The 19,941-nt window shown below is 46.8% G+C and overlaps 1 protein-coding gene across 5 annotated transcripts in view; it reads left to right on the top strand.

Moving 5' to 3' along the window:
• Positions 1-870: 870 nt before the first annotated feature.
• Positions 871-19,941, top strand: part of mub (poly(rC)-binding protein mub) — a 198,786-nt gene continuing 179,715 nt past the window's right edge. For 2 of the 5 annotated variants that reach the window (XM_069330671.1, XM_069330677.1), the window contains exon 1: positions 875-930. The gene's annotated coding sequence lies outside the window, so the exon portion shown is untranslated. Of the gene's footprint in view, positions 931-19,941 lie in introns of all 5 variants that reach the window. The other 3 variants (XM_069330674.1, XM_069330675.1, XM_069330673.1) reach the window with 3 other exon arrangements.

The following is a 19,941-nucleotide window of genomic DNA, read 5'->3' as shown; positions in this document are numbered from 1 at the left end:
CAAGTGAGGGACAAAGATACACCAATAGACAATAGACACAAACCGCAAGAGAGAGAGAGAGAGAGAGAGAGAGAGAGAGAGAGAGAGAGAGAGAGAGAGAGAGAGAGAGAGAGAGAGAGACAGAGACAGAGAGAGAGAGAGAGAGAGAGAGAGAGAGAGAGAGAGAGAGAGAGACAGAGAGAGAGAGAGAGAGAGAGAGAGAGAGAGAGAGAGAGAGAGAGAGAGAGAGAGACAGACAGACAGACGGAGAATAAGACCCACATAAACCAGAGATAAACGGGACACCCTTAAATACAGAAAAGCTCTTAAGATAATGGCATAATGGATGGGAGAAGGAGAGAGAGAGAGAGAGAGAGAGAGAGAGAGAGAGAGAGAGAGAGAGAGAGAGAGAGAGAGAGAAGGAGAACGAGAGAATTGCTGGAGGAAGGTGGATATATAAGGGCAAGCGGGAACTGGCCATATGAATCCCTGGCTCACTGAGACACTTCAAGATGTGACACGCGACCAAACACCACATTCCCTCCTAACATCTTCACCCCCTGTGGGGTTATTCATGCCCGTGCCGCCGCTTGTGGTGGCTTTACTCTTCATCAATCAATCAATCTGGTCATGTAGAAGGACTCGAGTGTGTGTGGAGAAGGGAGGAGGCGTCGAGGGATCAGAAATGAGGGAGATGATTCAGGAGTTTGATTTCGAACTTCACATTTTGAACCAGGTGTAAATGCATCAATATCGAAGGGATGAGATGGCCTTGAACCTTCGGCTCTCCCCCCTTCCTTGACACACACTTTTATTGATAGCAGCTATAGTAGTTAGTAACTTATTAGAGCAAGTGTACGAGCTGTCGTGGTGTTAATGATTGTGTTCATTGCAGAAGTGGAGCGAAGCGTGCAGCGTGCAGCGAGACGCCTCATCTGTCATTCCTTACAGGTAAGATAGCCTTCCTCAGCTTCCTGAACCATGGCCTTACCTGGGTCACTCTTAGTCATGGTGCCATCTTATCTCCCTCCCTCCCTCCCTCCCTCCCTCTCTCCCTCCTTCCTTCCCTCCCTGCCTCCTACCTACTACCAGGCCCCGGCGACGACAACTCAGCCGGCAGACATACAGTGTCGCCACCAGCATTACCTTCCTCGGATTCCTGAACCAAGTGCTCGTGTGCTTGTATAAGAACCAGCAGGTGAGAGTTGGTTTTGTCTTGTGAGACGCCTCTTGTTCTCTGGGAAGAAGGGACGGGGGGGAGAGGAGGAGGATAGAGGGTGGGTTAGGGAGATACCAGAGGTGTGGTAGGATGCTGTCGCCCCACTGCATTCATTGCCGTTTTGGCACACACACACCTGCATTCTTCTCCCTTCTGTCTGGTGTCTAGTGTGTGTGTGTACTCACCTATATGTACTCACCTATATGTGCTTGCAGAATCGAGCATTGACTCTTGGATCCCGCCTTTCTAGCTATCAGTTGTTTACAGCAATGACTCCTGTCCCATTTCCCTATCATACCTAGTTTTAAAAGTATTAATAGTGTGTGTGTGTGTGTGTGTGTGTGTGTGTGTGTGTGTGTGTGTGTGTGTGTGTGTGTGTGTGTACTCACATAGTTGTGTTTGCGGGGGTTGAGCTTTGGCTCTTTGGTCCCGCCTCTCAGCCGTCAATCTACTGGTGTACAGATTCCTGAGCCAACTGGGTTCTATCATATCTACTTTTGAAACTGTGTATGGAGTCTGCCTCCTCCACATCACTGCCTAATACATTCCATCTGTTAACTACTCTGACACTGAAAAAGTTTTCTAACGTCCCTGTGGCTTATTTGGGTACTCAATTTCCACCTGTGTCTCCTTGTTCGCGTACCACCCGTGTTGAATAGTTTATCTTTATCTACCCTGTTAATTCCTCTGAGAATTTTGTATGTAGTGATCATGTCTCCCCTTACTCTTCTGTCTACCAGTGTCGTGAGGTGCATTTCCCGCAACCTGTCCTCGTAACTGATGCCTCTTAGTTCTGGGACTAGCCTAGTGGTATACCTCTGAACTTTTTCAAGCTTCGCGTTGTGCTTGACAAGGTACGGGTTCCATGCTGGGGCCCGTACCCCCTGGGTACGTGAATTGTGTGTATGTGTGTGTGTGTGTGTGTGTGAGAGAGAGAGAGAGAGAGAGAGAGAGAGAGAGAGAGAGAGAGAGAGAGAGAGAGAGAGAGAGAGAGAGAGAGAGAGAGAGAGAGAGAGAGAGAGAGAGAGAGAGAGAGAGAGAGAGTAAGAAGGATGAAGGAACAAAGGTCTATGAAGAGTGGAAGGTTCAATCTTCCACATTGAGGGCTCCAGCAGTAATAACAGATCAACCAACATCAATAACAACAACAAAATGTATAGAGATGGTGAAATACAACTGTCTAGAAAGGAAAGGTTAACAAAAAAAAAAATATATGAACAAATAGGGTCCAAGAAATCCTCGGAGCTAGGCGAAGTATTTACCGGAGTCCTTAAAGAATGTACAAACAACCTCTATCGACCTCTCCCCCTCCCCTCCTCCACCCTTGTCTTCCCTATTGAATCCTAAGATTCGAGCAGAGTCGTAGAGTCCTGTAAATGTGGCATCGATTTTTTTTTCTTCAGGAAAAAGGGGATTGCATCATTTGCAACAAACTATCGGCCATTTAACTTGACATCTGACTTGATTCAGTAATTGCAGATGTCATTCATATATGTTCTCAAAAAGAAAAAAGGACTCGGATCATACGAAGGTTAACATATATCACTGTATGTTAAGCACTGGAGTCAATACGATTCATTTAATAAAATTAATTCACGATTCAAATGGACACGATTCATTTAATAAAAGTCGAGAGTAGGGAAGCATGTTGTAAGATATTACACCATAAATACTGTATCTTTATACAATTACTTGACCTATTGTATAACCAATTTAACGTGGCCATTGTGTATGTGTATGAATAATACAGTATTATTGTTATACATGTAAAAGATTAGACCCCGGATTATACAGCAACATTAGCAAATTTGCATAAGACAGTAATATAAGCCAGGCAATAAATTCACTCCTGGGGGCTCAAACGGCCGCGGCAGGACGTCGTGTATCGTCTTAAAATGGACGACAGAGAGATGCAGCTTAAAGCTCAGCTTAAAACTCAGCTTAAAGCTCAGCTTAAAGCTCAGCTTGAAGCTCTGAAGCTACGAAATTATAATAAAGGTATCAGCCAAGCAATGTTGACATTTGCATATTTAATTATTTTTTTTAAAGTTCTAAGAATCCTGACAAGGAGAGGGGGATGTTAATCAATGAGATCAATGCATAAATGTACGAAATATGGAGAATAGGATATTGGGATTTATTTCTAGAAGCTTTAGCAAAATATTAATATATATCTTAGCTTTATCTTGCTGAGGCTTCATTTAAGTGATTCTTGAGTGATTAAGTGATTCTTAAGTGAGTCTTCATTTAAGTGATTCTTAAGTTCTTGAGCATCTCATTATAGAACAGACAAATTATTTTCTCCATAAGAAGGAATATAATATTAATCCCAGGTCGTAGGAACCTTTTTTTAACAGAGATTAAGTAATTTCATTTACATAAGAAGAGACGAGATTGAAGAACACGAAGATTGAAGAACACGAAGACGAAGATTGAAGAACACAAAGTCTTAAATAACTAAAATAAAGGAGAAGTTGAGATTGAGAACTAAGACCATAAACTTCAAAATAGAAAAAACTGAGCAACGAATATAACTTTGTAAGTTTAGTTTTAGTATAAGAACCGCGCTAAAACTGGTTTGGAAGTCTAGTGCTGTGGATTTATGGACCCGGGTGCCGGGCAACACAATGTACTCGAGGATCGTCGGCTGGTTTCGAGCCAAGGTCTAGACATATACACGAATCTGTACCAATAGGTAGTAAATAGGGACCTTCCACACATAAGCCAAAATGCTTTCTGAATTATCCTCCTATATGTTCTTCTCAATAACATCAGTAGCAGGAACAGAATAACATCATCATTATCCTCATCATGATGATGATCATCATCATTATCATCATTATCATCAATGAGGGAAAGCTGAAACTAATTATAAGGCAGCAGACAACACAAGAATGTGATCTAAGAATCTTAGAACAGAGAGACTGACACTTGGGAGAAGCGAGAATATTAAGTGTTGAGGACCAAGGGGCCCGACCGACACTATCACATGTCAGGGAGGGCCATGGGGGCGGTGCCTTCCCCCCGTCCCACACCCGCTACACAAAATACCCACCAGAATTGGCACACTTGGGCATGGCTGAACGTTCACACTGACTCCGTCACACTCCAACACTGGTGCCATAGCTGGCTCCGTCACACTCAAAACACTGGTGCCATAGCTGGCTCCGTCACACTCCAGCACTGGTGCCATAGCTGGCTCAGTCACACTCTAGCACTGGTGCCATAGCTGGCTCCGTCACACTCCAGCACTGGTGCCATAGCTGGCTCCGTCACACTCCAGCACTGGTGCCATAGCTGGCTCCGTCACACTCCAGCACTGGTGCCATAGCTGGCTCCGTCACACTCCAGCACTGGTGCCATAGCTGGCTCCGTCACACTCTAGCACTGGTGCCATAGCTGGCTCCGTCACACTCCAGCACTGGTGCCATAGCTGGCTCCGTCACACTCCAGCACTGGTGCCATAGCTGGCTCCGTCACACTCCAACACTGGTGCCATAGCTGGCTCCGTCACACTCCAGCACTGGTGCCATAGCTGGCTCCGTCACACTCCAGCACTGGTGCCATAGCTGGCTCCGTCACACTCTAGCACTGGTGCCATAGCTGGCTCCGTCACACTCCAGCACTGGTGCCATAGCTGGCTCCGTCACACTCCAACACTGGTGCCATAGCTGGCTCCGTCACACTCCAACACTGGTGCCATAGCTGGCTCCGTCACACTCCAGCACTGGTGCCATAGCTGGCTCCGTTACACTCCAACACTGGTGCCATAGCTGGCTCCGTCACACTCCAACACTGGTGCCATAGCTGGCTCCGTCACATTCCAACGCTGGTGCCATAGCTGGCTCCGTTACACTCCAACACTGGTGCCATAGCTGGCTCCGTCACACTCCAGCACTGGTGCCATAGCTGGCTCCGTCACACTCCAACACTGGTTCAATGACTGGCTCCAATACTGACTCCGACACAGGCTGCCAACACTGACTCAAGCGCCTATACGTAGCGGCTGGAGGCTGCTTCAAGCACCAGAGATCGGGCCTCCGGGAACGATGATCCCCGAAGAAACATTCAAATCTTTCCCCGTGCAGCCACAGAGCTCCTTAAATGCTCAATCAACGTAAGCCCCCAACAGCAAGTCATGAAGCCCCAATAAATATTATTAGAGCTATTAACGAAGAGGGAGAGATATTGCTTTGTTTATCAAGAGAATAGCCGGATAGGACAGGAGGGGAGGCAGGGGGGGGGGGAAGAGGGGCTGAGGGGAGGGGAGGGGGGCGTTGAGGGGGAGGGGGGAGGAGGAGTGGAAGTAGAGCTCCCCCCTCCCCTCACATGACACTCTTGTGTCTAGGGCTCTGCCAGATACCTGGCCTGATATGTTGGCACTGTGCCACATGTTGTCAGCGAGCGAGGGGGGGAGGGGCAGGGAGATGCAGGTGCTGGCTAGTGTAGGAGATGTGTGGGGGGGTGGGGGGGGGAGTGTTCCCTTCTCCTGCTGTCTCACGTTCTTCCCTCCCCTGCCTACCATACCTGCTTGATACCTGCTTGATGGGGTTCTGGGAGTTCTTCTACTCCCCAAGCCCGGCCCGAGGCCAGGCTTGACTTGTGAGAGTTTGGTCCACCAGGCTGTTTGTTGCTTGGAGCGGCCTGTAGGCCCATATACCCACCACAGCCCGGTTGGTTTGGAACTTCTTTTAGAAAACAGTCTAGTTTTCTCTTGAAGATGTCCACGGTTGTTCCGGCAATATTTCTTATAGTCGCTGGGAGGGGTGTTGAACAACCTCGGACCTCTGATGTTTATACAGTGTTCTCTGATTGTGCCTATGGCACCTCTGCTCTTTACTGGTTCTATTCTGCATTTTCTTCCATTCGTTCACTCCAGTACGTTGTTATTTTACTGTGTAGATTACGGACCTGATCCTCCAGTATTTTCCATGTGTATATTATTTGGTATCTCTCTCGTCTTCTTTCTAATGAGTACATTTGAAGGGTTTTGAGACGATCCCAATAATTTAGGTGTTTTATCTCGGAATACAGAGAACATATGCGTGCCGCATATGTTCTCTGTATTCCCTCTATTTCAACAATCTCTCCTGCTCTGAAGGGGGGAAGTGAGTACTGAGCAGTACTCAAGACGGGACAACACAAGTGACTTGAAGAGTACAACCATTGTGATGGGATCCCTGGATTTGAAAGTTCTCGTAATCCGTCCTATCATTTTTCTGGCTGACGCAATATTTGCTTGGTTATGTTCCCTAAACGTTAGGTCGTCGGACATCATTATTCCCAAATCCTTGACATGCTGTTTTCCTACTATGGGCAGATTCGATTGTGTTTTGTACCCTGTATTATGTTTCAGATCCTCATTTTTGCCGTACCTGAGTACCTGGAATTTATCACTGTTAAATATCATGTTATTTTCTGCTGCAAAATCGAAAACTTTGTTGATATCTGCTTGTAATTTTTCAATGTCTTCAGCAGAGGTAATTTTCATGTAAATTTTTGTGTCATCTGCAAAGGATGACACGAAGCTGTGACTTGTATTTTTATCTATATCTGATATGAGAATAAGGAACAGCTGTGGTGCAAGGACTGTACCTTGAGGTACAGAGCTTTTAACTGCGCTCGGACTCGATTTTATTTGATTGACTTATATTTTTTGTGTTCTGTTCGACAGGAAATTGAGTATCCAGCGTCCTACTTTACCAGTTATTCCCATTGACCTCATTTTGTGTGCTATCACCCCATGGTCACATTTGTCGAACGCCTTTGCAAAGTTTGTGTATACAACATCTGCATTTTGCTTTTCTTCTAGAGCTTCTGTGATTTTGTCATAGTGGTTGAGTAACTGTGACAGACTGGATCTGCCTGCTCTAAATCCATGTTGTCCTGGGTTGTGTAGCTCATTATTTTCCATAAACCTAGAAATTTGACTCCTAATCACTTTCAAAAACTTGTATTATGTGATGTTAATGCAATCTATAATTTTTTGCCAAGGCCTTACTACCCTCCCTTGTGCAGAGGAGCTATATCTGCAGCTTTAAGTGCAGTTGATATTCGAGTTAATATCCGTTATATTATCTTATTATCTGCAGCTTGAATGTCATTCATAAAGAAGCTGTCTGGGTCATCAACTTTCATGTTGTTTATTGGTGTGTTAAACATAGCCTCATACTGGCTTCTTAGAATTTCACTAATTTCTTTGTTGTCCTCTGTGTACGTACCTTCATTTGTAATTAAAGGTCCAATACTGGTCGAGGTTTTTAATTTTAGTTTTCGAATGTGAAAAAATATTTTGGATTTTTCTTTATATCTTGTATAGCTTTCTGTTCCAATTCCATTTCCTCAGACTCGTATGATCGCTTCAACGTTTGTTCTACTTCTTTTATTTCTTCGAAATAAAAAATAATTTTATTTTCCTTTCTTGTGATAGTCGTGTCTGCCTAAGCATTTCCGTTATTTTTTTTCCTTCTGTACAGTCGTCTGCGTTTTCTTTCTATCCTTCCCTCCCCCTTCCTATCATTCTCCCCTCTCCTACCTATCATTCTCCCCTCCCCTACCTATCATTCTCCCTTCCCCTACCTACCATTCTCCCCTCCCCTACCTACCATCCTTCCCTCCCCCTACCTTCCATCCTCCCCTTCCCTACCATGTACGCAGGTAACATGTTGTCAAAGTAAGAAAGTAATCTAACCTAACCTAACCTAACCTAACCTCACAAGGCATCACTTACCTTCCAGTACATATCACCTTACATATATCAACAGGTATATATATATATATATATATATATATATATATATATATATATATATACACACACACCTGTTACTGTATTGTAATCACCTCCAGCTAATTTACAACACCTATTATTTTGGCTGTAATTACCGAGTTGCTTATTTATACGACTAATGTATTTATACAATTTTGTTCTCATATCTTTTCATCCTGTTTGTTTGTTCTTGTTGTTTTATGGAAATTATAGTGGTGATGAGGTTGAGTAGTCTCTAAGAAGCAGCTTGGGGCTGAATATTTTGATGGCACGGGGGACTTTTCTAAGCTTTATGCGGGTTTTTTATCTGTGACGGGCTTGGATACGCTTATATATATATATATATATATATATATATATATATATATATATATATATATATATATATATATATATATATATATATATATATATATATATATATATATTCCTAATGATAGGATTTTCTGGTGTTTGATCTGATCGGTTAGGCTGCTGCTGGCCCAGTAGGCCCAAGGTAGCCATCACAGGCAGGTTAAATATTTGTTATGTATATATAAGACCTTCTCTTGTACTCATGGTACCTGAACTCTTCACTTGTACTCATGGTACCTGTACCATGAGTACCTGATCAGGTACAAGTACTCTTGTACCTGATCAGATACTGTTCTTTCTTTCGGCATTGTTCCCTTTCATAGTTGGGTCGGGAAGGGGCGGATGGGCGGGGGGGAGGGGGGGGGGGATATGGTAATAGATAGTATGTATCTATATCCATATTGTAAGTATCTATATCTATGTAGGGAGGAGGGGGGGACAGGAGGCGCGGAGGGGACATGTGAGCGGGGCCCCCAATCCTGCGTCATCTGGCGGCAAGTGTTGACGCTGGGGATTGTGTCTTGTCGGACAGCCGGGGAACCTGGCCACAGGTTTTACTGTTCAAACAAGATTCACCCTCACCCCCCCCCCCCTCCCCTCCATCGCCCCCCCCCCCTCTCTCTCTCTCTCTCTCTCTCTCTCTCTCTCTCTCTCTCTCTCTCTCTCTCTCTCTCTCTCTCTCTCTCTCTCTCTCTCTCTCTCTCTCTCTCTCTCTCTCTCTCTCTCTCTCTCTCTCTCTCTCTCTCTCTCTCTCTCTCTCTCTCTCTCTCTCTCTCTCTCTCTCTCTCTCTCTCTCTCTCTTTTCTTACGGCCAGCCTATCCTTAGGGGAGGGAAGTATCTTGTTTTCACCCTAAAGCAGTAGCAGGGAGGCGGGTATTAATTTAATCTTGGTGTGGGTTGGGTTAAGGTTGTGGATGGAGGTGGCTTCCGCAACTTGTTCTTTCAGTGCATTCCACGTGTTGACCATCTGTACAGCGGGACGAGTATTACGTCCTCTTATCCTGTTTTATCTCAGTGTGAAGAGATATCCTTGTCCACCTTGTTTTGTTCCTCCCTCAGTATCTTGCATGTTGCGATCATATCCCCTCTTGTCAGTTCTAACCTCTAGGGGGGTTGTGAGATGTAGTTCCATTAGCGTATCCTCATACCTTGATCCTCTTAGCTCTGGTACTAATATTGATGCAAACTTCTGTGTTTTGGACGTCAGGTGGGATTGTGAAGGAGTTTGGGCGGGACGTGGGCGTGATGGGGTGTTGTGGGCGTGACGTGGGCGGGACGTGGGCGTGGAGGTAAGGAAGGTGTGGAGAGATCCCGCTTCACGTTGCGCCTTGTGCAGGATTTAATTGTAACTTCCTGTGCGGGCGCCCCTCATATCCTGCCCCCGCCCCCCCCCCCCCCCCGGTCGCGGCAGGCACCGAGACTCCCATATCCTGCCGTTTGGTTTATTTTTATCCTGTGTACGTATGTGCAGCTCCACGCGACCTCCACAACCCTGGCCAACATGGAGACCAGTGACCTCCACAACCCTGGCCAACATGGAGACCAGTGACCTCCACAACCCTGGCCAACATGGAGACCAGCGACCTCCACAACCCTGGCCAACATGGAGACCAGTGACCTCCACAACCCTGGCCAACATGGAGACCAGTGACCTCCACAACCCTGGCCAACATGGAGACCAGTGACCTCCACAACCCTGTCCAACATGGAGACCAGTGACCTCCACAACCCTGGCCAACATGGAGACCAGTGACCTCCACAACCCTGGCCATCATGGAGACCAATGACCTCCACAACCCTGGCCAACATGGAGACCAGTGACCTCCACAACCCTGGCCAACATGGAGATCAGTGACCTCCACAACCCTGGCCAACATGGAGACCAGTGACCTCCACAACCCTGGCCAACATGGAGACCAGTGATCTCCACAACCCTGGCCAACATGGAGACCAATGACCTCCACAACCCTGGCCAACATGGAGATCAATGACCTCCACAACCCTGGCCAGCATGGAGATCAATGACCTCCACAACCCTGGCCAACATGGAGACCAATGACCTCCACAACCCTGGCCAACATGGAGATCAATGACCTCCACAACCCTGGCCAACATGGAGACCAATGACCTCCACAACCCTGGCCATCATGGAGACCAATGACCTCCACAACCCTGGCCAACATGGAGATCAATGACCTCCACAACCCTGGCCAACATGGAGACCAATGACCTCCACAACCCTGGCCATCATGGAGACCAATGACCTCCACAACCCTGGCCAACATGGAGATCAATGACCTCCACAACCCTGGCCAACATGGAGACCAATGACCTCCACAACCCTGGCCAACATGGAGACCAATGACCTCCACAACCCTGGCCAACATGGAGACCAATGACCTCCACAACCCTGGCCAACATGGAGACCAATGACCTCCACAACCCTGGCCAGCATGGAGATCAATGACCTCCACAACCCTGGCCAACATGGAGACCAATGACCTCCACAACCCTGGCCATCATGGAGACCAATGACCTCCACAACCCTGGCCAACATGGAGATCAATGACCTCCACAACCCTGGCCATCATGGAGACCAATGACCTCCACAACCCTGGCCAACATGGAGATCAATGACCTCCACAACCCTGGCCATCATGGAGACCAATGACCTCCACAACCCTGGCCATCATGGAGATCAATGACCTCCACAACCCTGGCCAACATGGAGACCAATGACCTCCACAACCCTGGCCAACATGGAGATCAATGACCTCCACAACCCTGGCCAACATGGAGATCAATGACCTCCACAACCCTGGCCATCATGCAGACCAATGACCTCCACAACCCTGGCCATCATGGAGATCAATGACCTCCACAACCCTGGCCAACATGGAGACCAATTACCTCCACAACCCTGGCCAACATGGAGACCGGAGATTTAATTCAACACTTTTTTATACATATAATTAAGAATGAAGCATTTTTCCTGCTACGACTGAATAATTTGTGTATTACAAACGATGGGGGGGGGGGGGTTTAGCCTTGAAGGAAGAGCATACCCACTTCATTCAGAAGAATGTGATACCGTGAAAGAAGTGACATATCATTACAAAAAAGTAATTGCTCTCGTTCAACAAGACTAAAACACTTTTTTATAAAGAAGAAGTAGACTTTATGGGTAAGACTAGAAAGTCTTCTGGGTAAAAGCGAAGGTGTTCTCGCAAAGAATTACGGTCTTTCTGGCTAATAAAGACACTCATTTGAACTGCGGCACTCTTTCGCTAAATTGAAGGGGGGGGGATGTTTCTCGCTAATATTTAAAGGCTTTCTCGCTGAAATGAAACTCTCACACATACTGGTTTAAGTGTACAGCGCTTGTCCGCTAAAACTTAAGGGGTTTTCTCACTGATATTTGAAGACTTGCTCGGTAGAAAAAAAAAAAAACATACACTGACTTATTTTGCAGTGTTTTCCCGCTAAAATTTAAGCGCTTTCCCGCTAAAAATTTAAGCGCTTTCCCGCTAAAATTTAAGAGTTTTCCCGCTAAAATTTAAGAGCTTTCCCGCTAAAATTTAAGGCGCTTTCTCGCTAAGAATGAAGCTGGATTATGAGTGCAGCTCTGAAAGATTGAACGGCTTTTAATTTTATAAACAAATCATATCTTTTTCAATCACCGTGGCACTGGGAGACTTGAACCTCCGGCCCCACGGATGGGAGACTATCCTCCTTGCTATGAGGAGCCTTAATAAGGAAAGATTTCATTTCTGTTCAAATATTTTCAGAGGAGAACGAAAGCAAGAAATGCCCCCCCCCCCTCTGGAAAACATCGTCCCTCCAGACTGAAATAACATTTGTAAAAGGCCAACAGAACACGATGTGATGTACACAAAAAATACTTCACCCGGATAAAGAGAAAACGGAGTGTGTGCAGAAACTGATACAAAGAAATTCTGTGAAGAATTAGCCAGAAAGGTAAAGGTAGAAATTTATTAAATAACTGTGAGAATTTTTTCTGGAGTTACCAGGTCTATGAGTGGAGAATAAATCAGTATTCAAGATTGATGTAATATATTGTGAGAATTTTAAATCAATCAATAACGATGGTCTATAAGATTGCAGATCAGTCTTCACCGACGCGTAGAAGCTAAGACCCAGAGAGAGAGAGGGGGTGTGGGGGGGGGGAAGAGGGGAGGGTTTTAAAAGATCCATTAGACGGCTGCCAAGCAATTAAAACTCCCGCCGATAGACAGAACAAACCAGGCCATTCGAAATTCACAGGCAGAAAAAAAAAAACACAAATATCACCCGCGAAATTAAGTTCAATTTTGAGCATGAACAAAGATCTCAGGGAAATAAATGAACTGTGCATATGTAAGACCCAGATAAAAAAAATAAAGACCCTTTGGCAAAAAAAATAATCACAGACTATAAAGGGAACCATAGACTCGAAAAAAAATATTAGAGAATAGACTTAAGAGGTCAATAAGACTTTCTGGAGCCAGCCTGAAGGAGAACAAGACTTAAGTGGGAACGTCTTCCACAAACATCACTTCTACAAGGTGATAAAGAGGTACAAGTGGACGACAGGGAACCTCTCTATATACTACCTAGGGAAGAGGGGAAGTTAGAGAGGGGAGTTGGGGAGAGGTAGGTAGGTAAGGAGGGGGGGGGGAGGGTAGGAAAGTAGAGGGAGGAATGGGAGTGAGGGAAGAGGAGGAGTGTGGAGCTCTGGTTGGATAGATAAGACGAGGCTGGGGATGCCTCCAATATTTACCACCTGGCTGGTCTGGGTCGACGCTGCTCCCGATATTGAAGAAGAGAGAGAGAGAGAAAGAGATTGACAGGAAGAGAAATAGATGGGAAAGGAAGGAGGAAGGAGAGAAAGTCTAGTGTTTCGTCCTTTTTATATTGCCACCTATTTTTTTGTTTTGTTTGTACGTTTTCCACTCAATTACCTGTTTCAGCGTTTTCTTGGAAAGGTCATTAGGAGGTCAGCTTGGCTAATTACCCCCCTCAGTTGGGTAGTTAGTTTCTTTGGCCTTTGGTGGAAGTTGTGTCTTTGTGGTGGTGTGTTGTGGTGGTGTGTTGTGGTGGTGTGTTGTGGTGGTGTGTTGTGGTGGTGGGTGGTGTGTTGTGGTGGTGTGTTGTTGTGGTGTGATGTGGTGGTGTGTTGTGGTGGTGTGTTGTGGTGGTGTGTTGTGGTGGTGTGGTGTGGTGGTGTGTTGTGGTGTGGTGGTGTGGTGTGGTGGTGTGTTGTGGTGGTGTGTTGTGGTGGTGTGTTGTGGTGGTGTGTTGTGGTGGTGTGTTGTGGTGGTGTGGTGTGGTGTGGTGGTGTGTTGTGGTGGTGTGTTGTGGTGGTGGGTGGTGTGTTGTAGTGGTGTGTTGTTGTGGTGTGATGTGGTGGTGTGTTGTGGTGGTGTGTTGTGGTGGTGGGTGGTGTGTTGTGGTGGTGTGTTGTGGTGGTGTGGTGTGGTGGTGTGGTGTGGTGGTGTGGTGTGGTGGTGTGTTGTGGTGGTGTGTTGTGGTGGTGTGTTGTGGTGGTGTGTTGTGGTGGTGGGTGGTGTGTTGTGGTGGTGTGTTGTGGTGGTGTGTTGTGGTGGTGTGTTGTTGTGGTGTGATGTGGTGGTGTGGTGGTGTGGTGTGGTGTGGTGTGGTGGTGTGTTGTGGTGGTGTGTTGTGGTGGTGTGTTGTGGTGGTGGGTGGTGTGTTGTGGTGGTGTGTTGTGGTGGTGTGTTGTGGTGGTGTGTTGTTGTGGTGTGATGTGGTGGTGTGGTGGTGTGGTGTGGTGTGGTGTGGTGGTGTGGTGTGGTGTGTTGTGGTGGTGTGTTGTGGTGGTGTGTTGTGGTGGTGGGTGGTGTGTTGTGGTGGTGTGTTGTGTTGGGTGGTGTGTTGTGGTGGTGTGGTGTGGTGGTCGGTGGTGTGTTGTGTTGGGTGGTGTGTTGTGGTGATGGGTGGTGTGTTGTGGTGGTGTGTTGTGGTGGTGTGTTGTGGTGGTGGGTGGTGTGTTGTGGTGGTGTGTTGTGGTGGTGTGTTGTGGTGGTGTGTTGTGTTGGGTGGTGTGTTGTGGTGGTGGGTGGTGTGTTGTGGTGATGGGTGGTGTGTTGTGGTGGTGGGTGGTGTGGTGGTGGTGGTGTGTTGTGGTGGTGGGTGGTGTGGTGATGGGTGGTGTGTTGTGGTGGTGGGTGGTGTGGTGGTGGTGGTGTGTTGTGGTGTTGTGTTGTGTTCTTGCCCGTCTTGGGCTAGGGAGATGAGAGGGTAATTGTGTTCTCGTGAGTTATGGGGGTGTGGGGGACGGTGGAGGATACGGGAATGGTGGTTGGGGGCTCGGTAATGGGTGAGGTGATGAAGAGGGGGCTGTATGGATGAGAAGGGGGGTATGGGGCGATGGGTAGGAGGGGAAACTAGAGAGGGGTGAGGATAGAAACTAGAGAGGGGTGAGGATAGAAACTAGAGAGGGGTGAGGATAGAAACTAGAGAGGAGTGAGGATAGAGAGAGGGGCTGAGTTGTGTGTGTGTAGAGAAGGGGGGGGATAGGTTGGGAAGAGGATAGGAAAGAAACAATGTACCCAGATTGCTTTGCTTTTTTGCCTTCGTTATTTTTTAATTGTTTGTAATTTTTGTCTCAGTACATGTTTTAATTGTCTCCCAACACACACACACACACACCTCGCGGCTGAGTGGACAGCGTTCTGGAGTCGTCTTCCTAAGGTTCCGGGTTCGATTTCCGGCTGAGGCAGAAACAAATGGGCAGAGTTTCCTTCACCTTGATCCCTCTGTTCACCTAGCAGTAAATAGGTACCTGGGAGCTTAACAGCTGCTACGGGCTACGTCCTGGATATGTATGTGTATGTGTGTGTGTGTTAGAGAGAAATATATGTAGGAGACTTAATAGAGAAAATAGATTGGTTAGGAAGTCGGGGTCCAAGAGCTAATAGCTCGAGTTTTGCAGACACAGATAATTAATATAGACACACATGCACTCACGCACGCACACACGCACGCACTCACAAGTGTAATGAGAGAATGAGTAAGTGAATAGTTGAATTACTAAGTGAGAGTGATAATATGAATGACTAAATGAACAAGTCAGTTATTGACTAAATGAACAAGTCAGTTATTGACTAAATGAACAAGTCAGTTATTGACTAAATGAACGACTATACATTTAACTCACGACCTTCAGCGCGAGAGTGACTTGGTAATTACTGCCGAATTACCAGTATTAAATTTATCAGGTCCAGACGCTGTACGTCTCTTGGTCCAGACGCTGTACGTCTCTTGGTCCAGACGCTGTACGTCTCCTGGTCCAGACGCTGAACGTCACCTGGTCCAGACGCTGTACGTCTCTTGGTCCAGACGCTGTACGTCACCTGGTCCAGACGCTGAACGTCACCTGGTCCAGACGCTGAACGTCACCTGGTCCAGACGCTGAACGTCACCTGGTCCAGACGCTGAACGTCACCTGGTCCAGACGCTGAACGTCACCTGGTCCAGACGCTGTACGTCTCTTGGTCCAGACGCTGTACGTCTCTTGGTCCAGATGCTGTACATCTCCTGGTCCAGACGCTGAACGTCACCTGGTCCAGACGCTGTACGTCTCTTGGTCCAGATGCTGTACATCTCCTGGTCCAGACGCTGAACGTCACCTGGTCCAGACGCTGTACGTCTCTTGGTCCAGATGCTGTACATCTCCTGGTCCAGACGCTGTACGTCACCTGGTCCAGACGCTGTACGTCACCTGGTCCAGACGCTGTACCTGGTCCAGACGCTGTACCTGGTCCAGACGCTGTACCTGGTCCAGACGCTGTACCTGGTCCAGACGCTGTACCTGGTCCAGACGCTGTACCTGGTACAGACGCTGTACCTGGTCCAGACGCTGTACCTGGTCCAGACGCTGTACGTCACCTAGTCCCTGAGAGTGTGTATCAGGGTAACCAACACGGGCAGACAACCTGGAGATCCCACGCCAACTTGGTAGCACGCCAAGCGCGGGTAAATGTATATCAAGTCTTGATGAAGGAAATGGAATTGAATATTTAATTTTTTGGGGCAACCAAAGTTTAGTGGGAGAAGCCTCCTGAAAGCAGGCGAAACCTATGGTCGAATTTCTATATTAAATGAGTAAATTTATAAGTTCAAATATGTTCAATCGCCGTCAGTTACGCTTCCCATTAGCAGTGAATCGTAATATTTTGAATATCCGTCATATTTTCAAACAGGTTAGTTTGGGCAAAATTCCCCCCAAAAATCTCCGTTTTCCTTTATGGTCAAATTTCCTTATGAAATGAGGAATGACCACATTTAAGGTTGAAACACGGGAGACATCTCCCGTCCACGAGGCTAACCATAGTCCGTGCTTCTTGCCCCGCTCCTGTGCCAGGTAAGTTACGGGCTCACCATAGCCCGTGCTACTTGGAACTTGTTCCGAGTAGCTGAATCTATAACAACAATCACATTTAAACTTCAAATATGTGCTGTCGCCCTTAATTGCGCTCATCAATAGCACTCAAGCGTAATATTTTAATGTACACACACACAGATGTTGTTCTGAAGGTCTTTTGTTTGTTATATGTAATCTGTTACTTAGTTATCTGGCAACTGTTGTCCATAATGTTAATCAGAAATCAATTTGTTTTGAAGTCTTTTTTTTTCCATAGGATTATTCAGTGACGTTTGCGGGAGCAAGTCTATACTACCACTCTTCCCTGGCTATGTAGTACAGACGACGACTCACTACACTATATGCTGTAAAATAGGGTCCAGATTCACGAAGCAGTTACGCAAGCACTTACGAACCTGTACATCTTTTCTCAATCTTTGGCGGCTTTGTTTACAGTTATTAAACAGTTAAAATGAGCTCCGAAACACCAGGAGGCTGTTTATAACAATAACAACAGTTGACTGGGAAGTTTTCATGCTTGTAAACTGTTTAATAAATGTAACCAAAGCCGTCAAAGATTGAGGAAAGATGAACACGTTCGTAAGTACTTGCGTAACGCCTTCGTGAATCTATCCCTAGATCTCTAACCTTGTCCAGTAAGAACCCCCAAAAATTATTAATTTTTGATGGTCCAAATACCAGATCCCACACAACCTTTGAAAGAACCTAGAAGCGTCCGGTACTCGCATATTTACTTTGCTCAAACATTTGTAAGACACCTGTTCATCTCTTCCTGGGATTGTTAGCATATACAATAACGTTGATTGACACGTTTAATTCAATGTTAAACATGTTAACTAACTCCATCGCTTACCTGGTCGTTAGACCATTGTGGACCACAGGACAGTGACGACCCCCCCCACTGTCCTGTCACAGAGCCAAGAGTTGCAAAGTTTGAGAATGCACAAAGGTCAACAAAGGTCAACAAAAAATGTTCCAAATGGGCCTTAAAGTGAACATCCCTTTGCAATGGTACACAATGTGTGGACGAGACAATGGCGCCATTGTGTTGCCGTGAACTTGTTTGAAAGTCATAACATAAAGCTTTTGGTAACGTAGTGTGTTGCTTTGAACTCTCTATATTGTTAGTAACGTATCGTTACTAGACTAGGTGGGGGGGGGGGGTTGTATGGGGCCTTGAGGTTATCTTCAGGTTATTTTGAGATGATTTCGGGGCTTTTTTTTTTTAGTGTCCCCGCGGCCCGGTCCTCGACCAGGCCTCCACATCCAGGAAGCAGCCCGTGACAGCTGACTAACACCCAGGTACCTATGTTACTGCTAGGTAACAGGGGCATAGGGTGAAAGAAACTCTGCCCATTGTTTCTCGCCGGCGAACGGGATCGAACCCAGGACCACAGGATCACAAGTCCAGTGTGCTGGAACTGCTGCTGGTCCTCGAACTTTCGGTTCCAAAAGTTCTCTAGCTGTTTAGGGGCCCCCCCAAAAAGTTCTATGAAGTCGTTTAAAGTACGTGATTAACAAAAGTATTAATCTTTACTAAGTGTTAACCAAAAAATAGCCGACTCGTTTTTTTAATAAAAAAAAGGGGTAAACAAATTTAAAATACATGACCTTTAAATAGGTATCTTTTTTTTTTTTAAGTGAATATAATAACTTTTTTTCATATATTATAATTTTCGGGGCCCACGATAGCCAGTTTGATGATAGCATAGATGTCATCAACTGCGTTGTGGAGGCCATTTTTGATAACTGGGGAAAAAAAAAATATTAATTTGATTTCCAAATTGCTCTATATACATTTTTTTTTTATAAATGTGTAAAAAAAAATATCACGCTGCCAAATATTATTATGTTCGTAGAGAGAGAAAAAAGTGTACAGTTTAATTAAGTGTTCAATAGCCTATTTATTGGTGAAGTATATGCAGGTTGGTTGCTGTTGTGGGCGTGGGGGTTGTGGGCGTGGGGGGGGGGTTGTGGGCGTGGGGGGGGGGAGGGGTTGTGGGCGTGGGGAGGCGGCAGGGGGCATCGTGGTATTGATCGCAGAGCAACAAGTCCCGTTCTGAACCTCCCTACCTGACCAGACTCACCCCCCCCCCATCCCACACCACCTGCACACCCCACACCTGTCCCCCACTACATCTGTCACCCCATACCAGTCACCCTACACCTGCAATCCCCACACACATACACCTGTCACCCAACCACCTGACCCGTCGACCAATCCGGCCTCCACCCACCATCACCACCGGCGCCCCCCACACACACCTGCAGGCCACACTCCTGTCACCCCACACCCGTCATCCCACACCTGTTACCACACACCCGTCATCCAACCACCTGACCCGTTGAGACCATCCCTCTCTCACCACCTGCACACTCCACACCTGCCATCCAACACATCTGCGCCCACACACACACACACACCTGTGTTGGGGCGCCGATGGCTGTGTGGATAGCACGCTGGTCACGTAATCCTGTGGCCCGGGTTCGATTCCCGGCGCCGGGGGAGAAACAAAAATGAGCAGAATTTCTTTCACCCTGATGCCCCTGTTACCTAGCGATAAATAGGTACCTGGGAGTTAGACAGCTGTCACGGAGCTGCTCCCTTAGTAGTTAGTAACAGTTAAGAGGCGGGCCGCAAGAGTAGAGTTTGTTATCACATTTTCATATAAAGTTGTGTCTCCGGTTGGCCTTTCTTGCCTTACCTTAGTATTCCCCACCGGTCACTTGCCTTAATGTTACCTTAATATTATTTCACTCATTCCATGATTGTTTTAGCTACGGTTTAATGGTTAGTTCGGCAGTTATGTTTGAGCGGCGGCACTGTGCCTCAAGTCCCACTTTACCACCACACTGAGTTCTTCGCGAGGGGAGAGAGGGGGAGGGGTGAGGGGAGAAGAAAGGGGGGGTGAGGGTGAAGGGAAGGGGGTTGAGGGATGTGGGGAGGGGGGGGGGGGTGAGGGGGTTCGGATGGAAGAGGGGGGTTGAGATGCCATGTGCTGCCATAAGACTGTTTATTTCAACTCTTATTTTCAGTGTTAATCATCTATTTCCCCCCCCCCCCCTTCCCTTTGCCCCCCCCCTCACTACCCTGGGGTATACCTCGTTCCCCACCGGGTATCCTCCCTCCCCCCCTTCTCCCGTGGGACACCCCCAGTGGCACTTATTAACCCCCCACTCCCCCCCATACCCCCTACCACGCGTATTGTACC

This window comes from Procambarus clarkii, chromosome 24, assembly GCF_040958095.1.
Source record: "Procambarus clarkii isolate CNS0578487 chromosome 24, FALCON_Pclarkii_2.0, whole genome shotgun sequence".
In the NCBI taxonomy this organism is placed as follows: Eukaryota; Metazoa; Arthropoda; class Malacostraca; order Decapoda; family Cambaridae; genus Procambarus; species Procambarus clarkii.
Note: the sequence above shows the minus strand (reverse complement) of the source record. Positions and strands in the feature narration are given on the sequence as shown.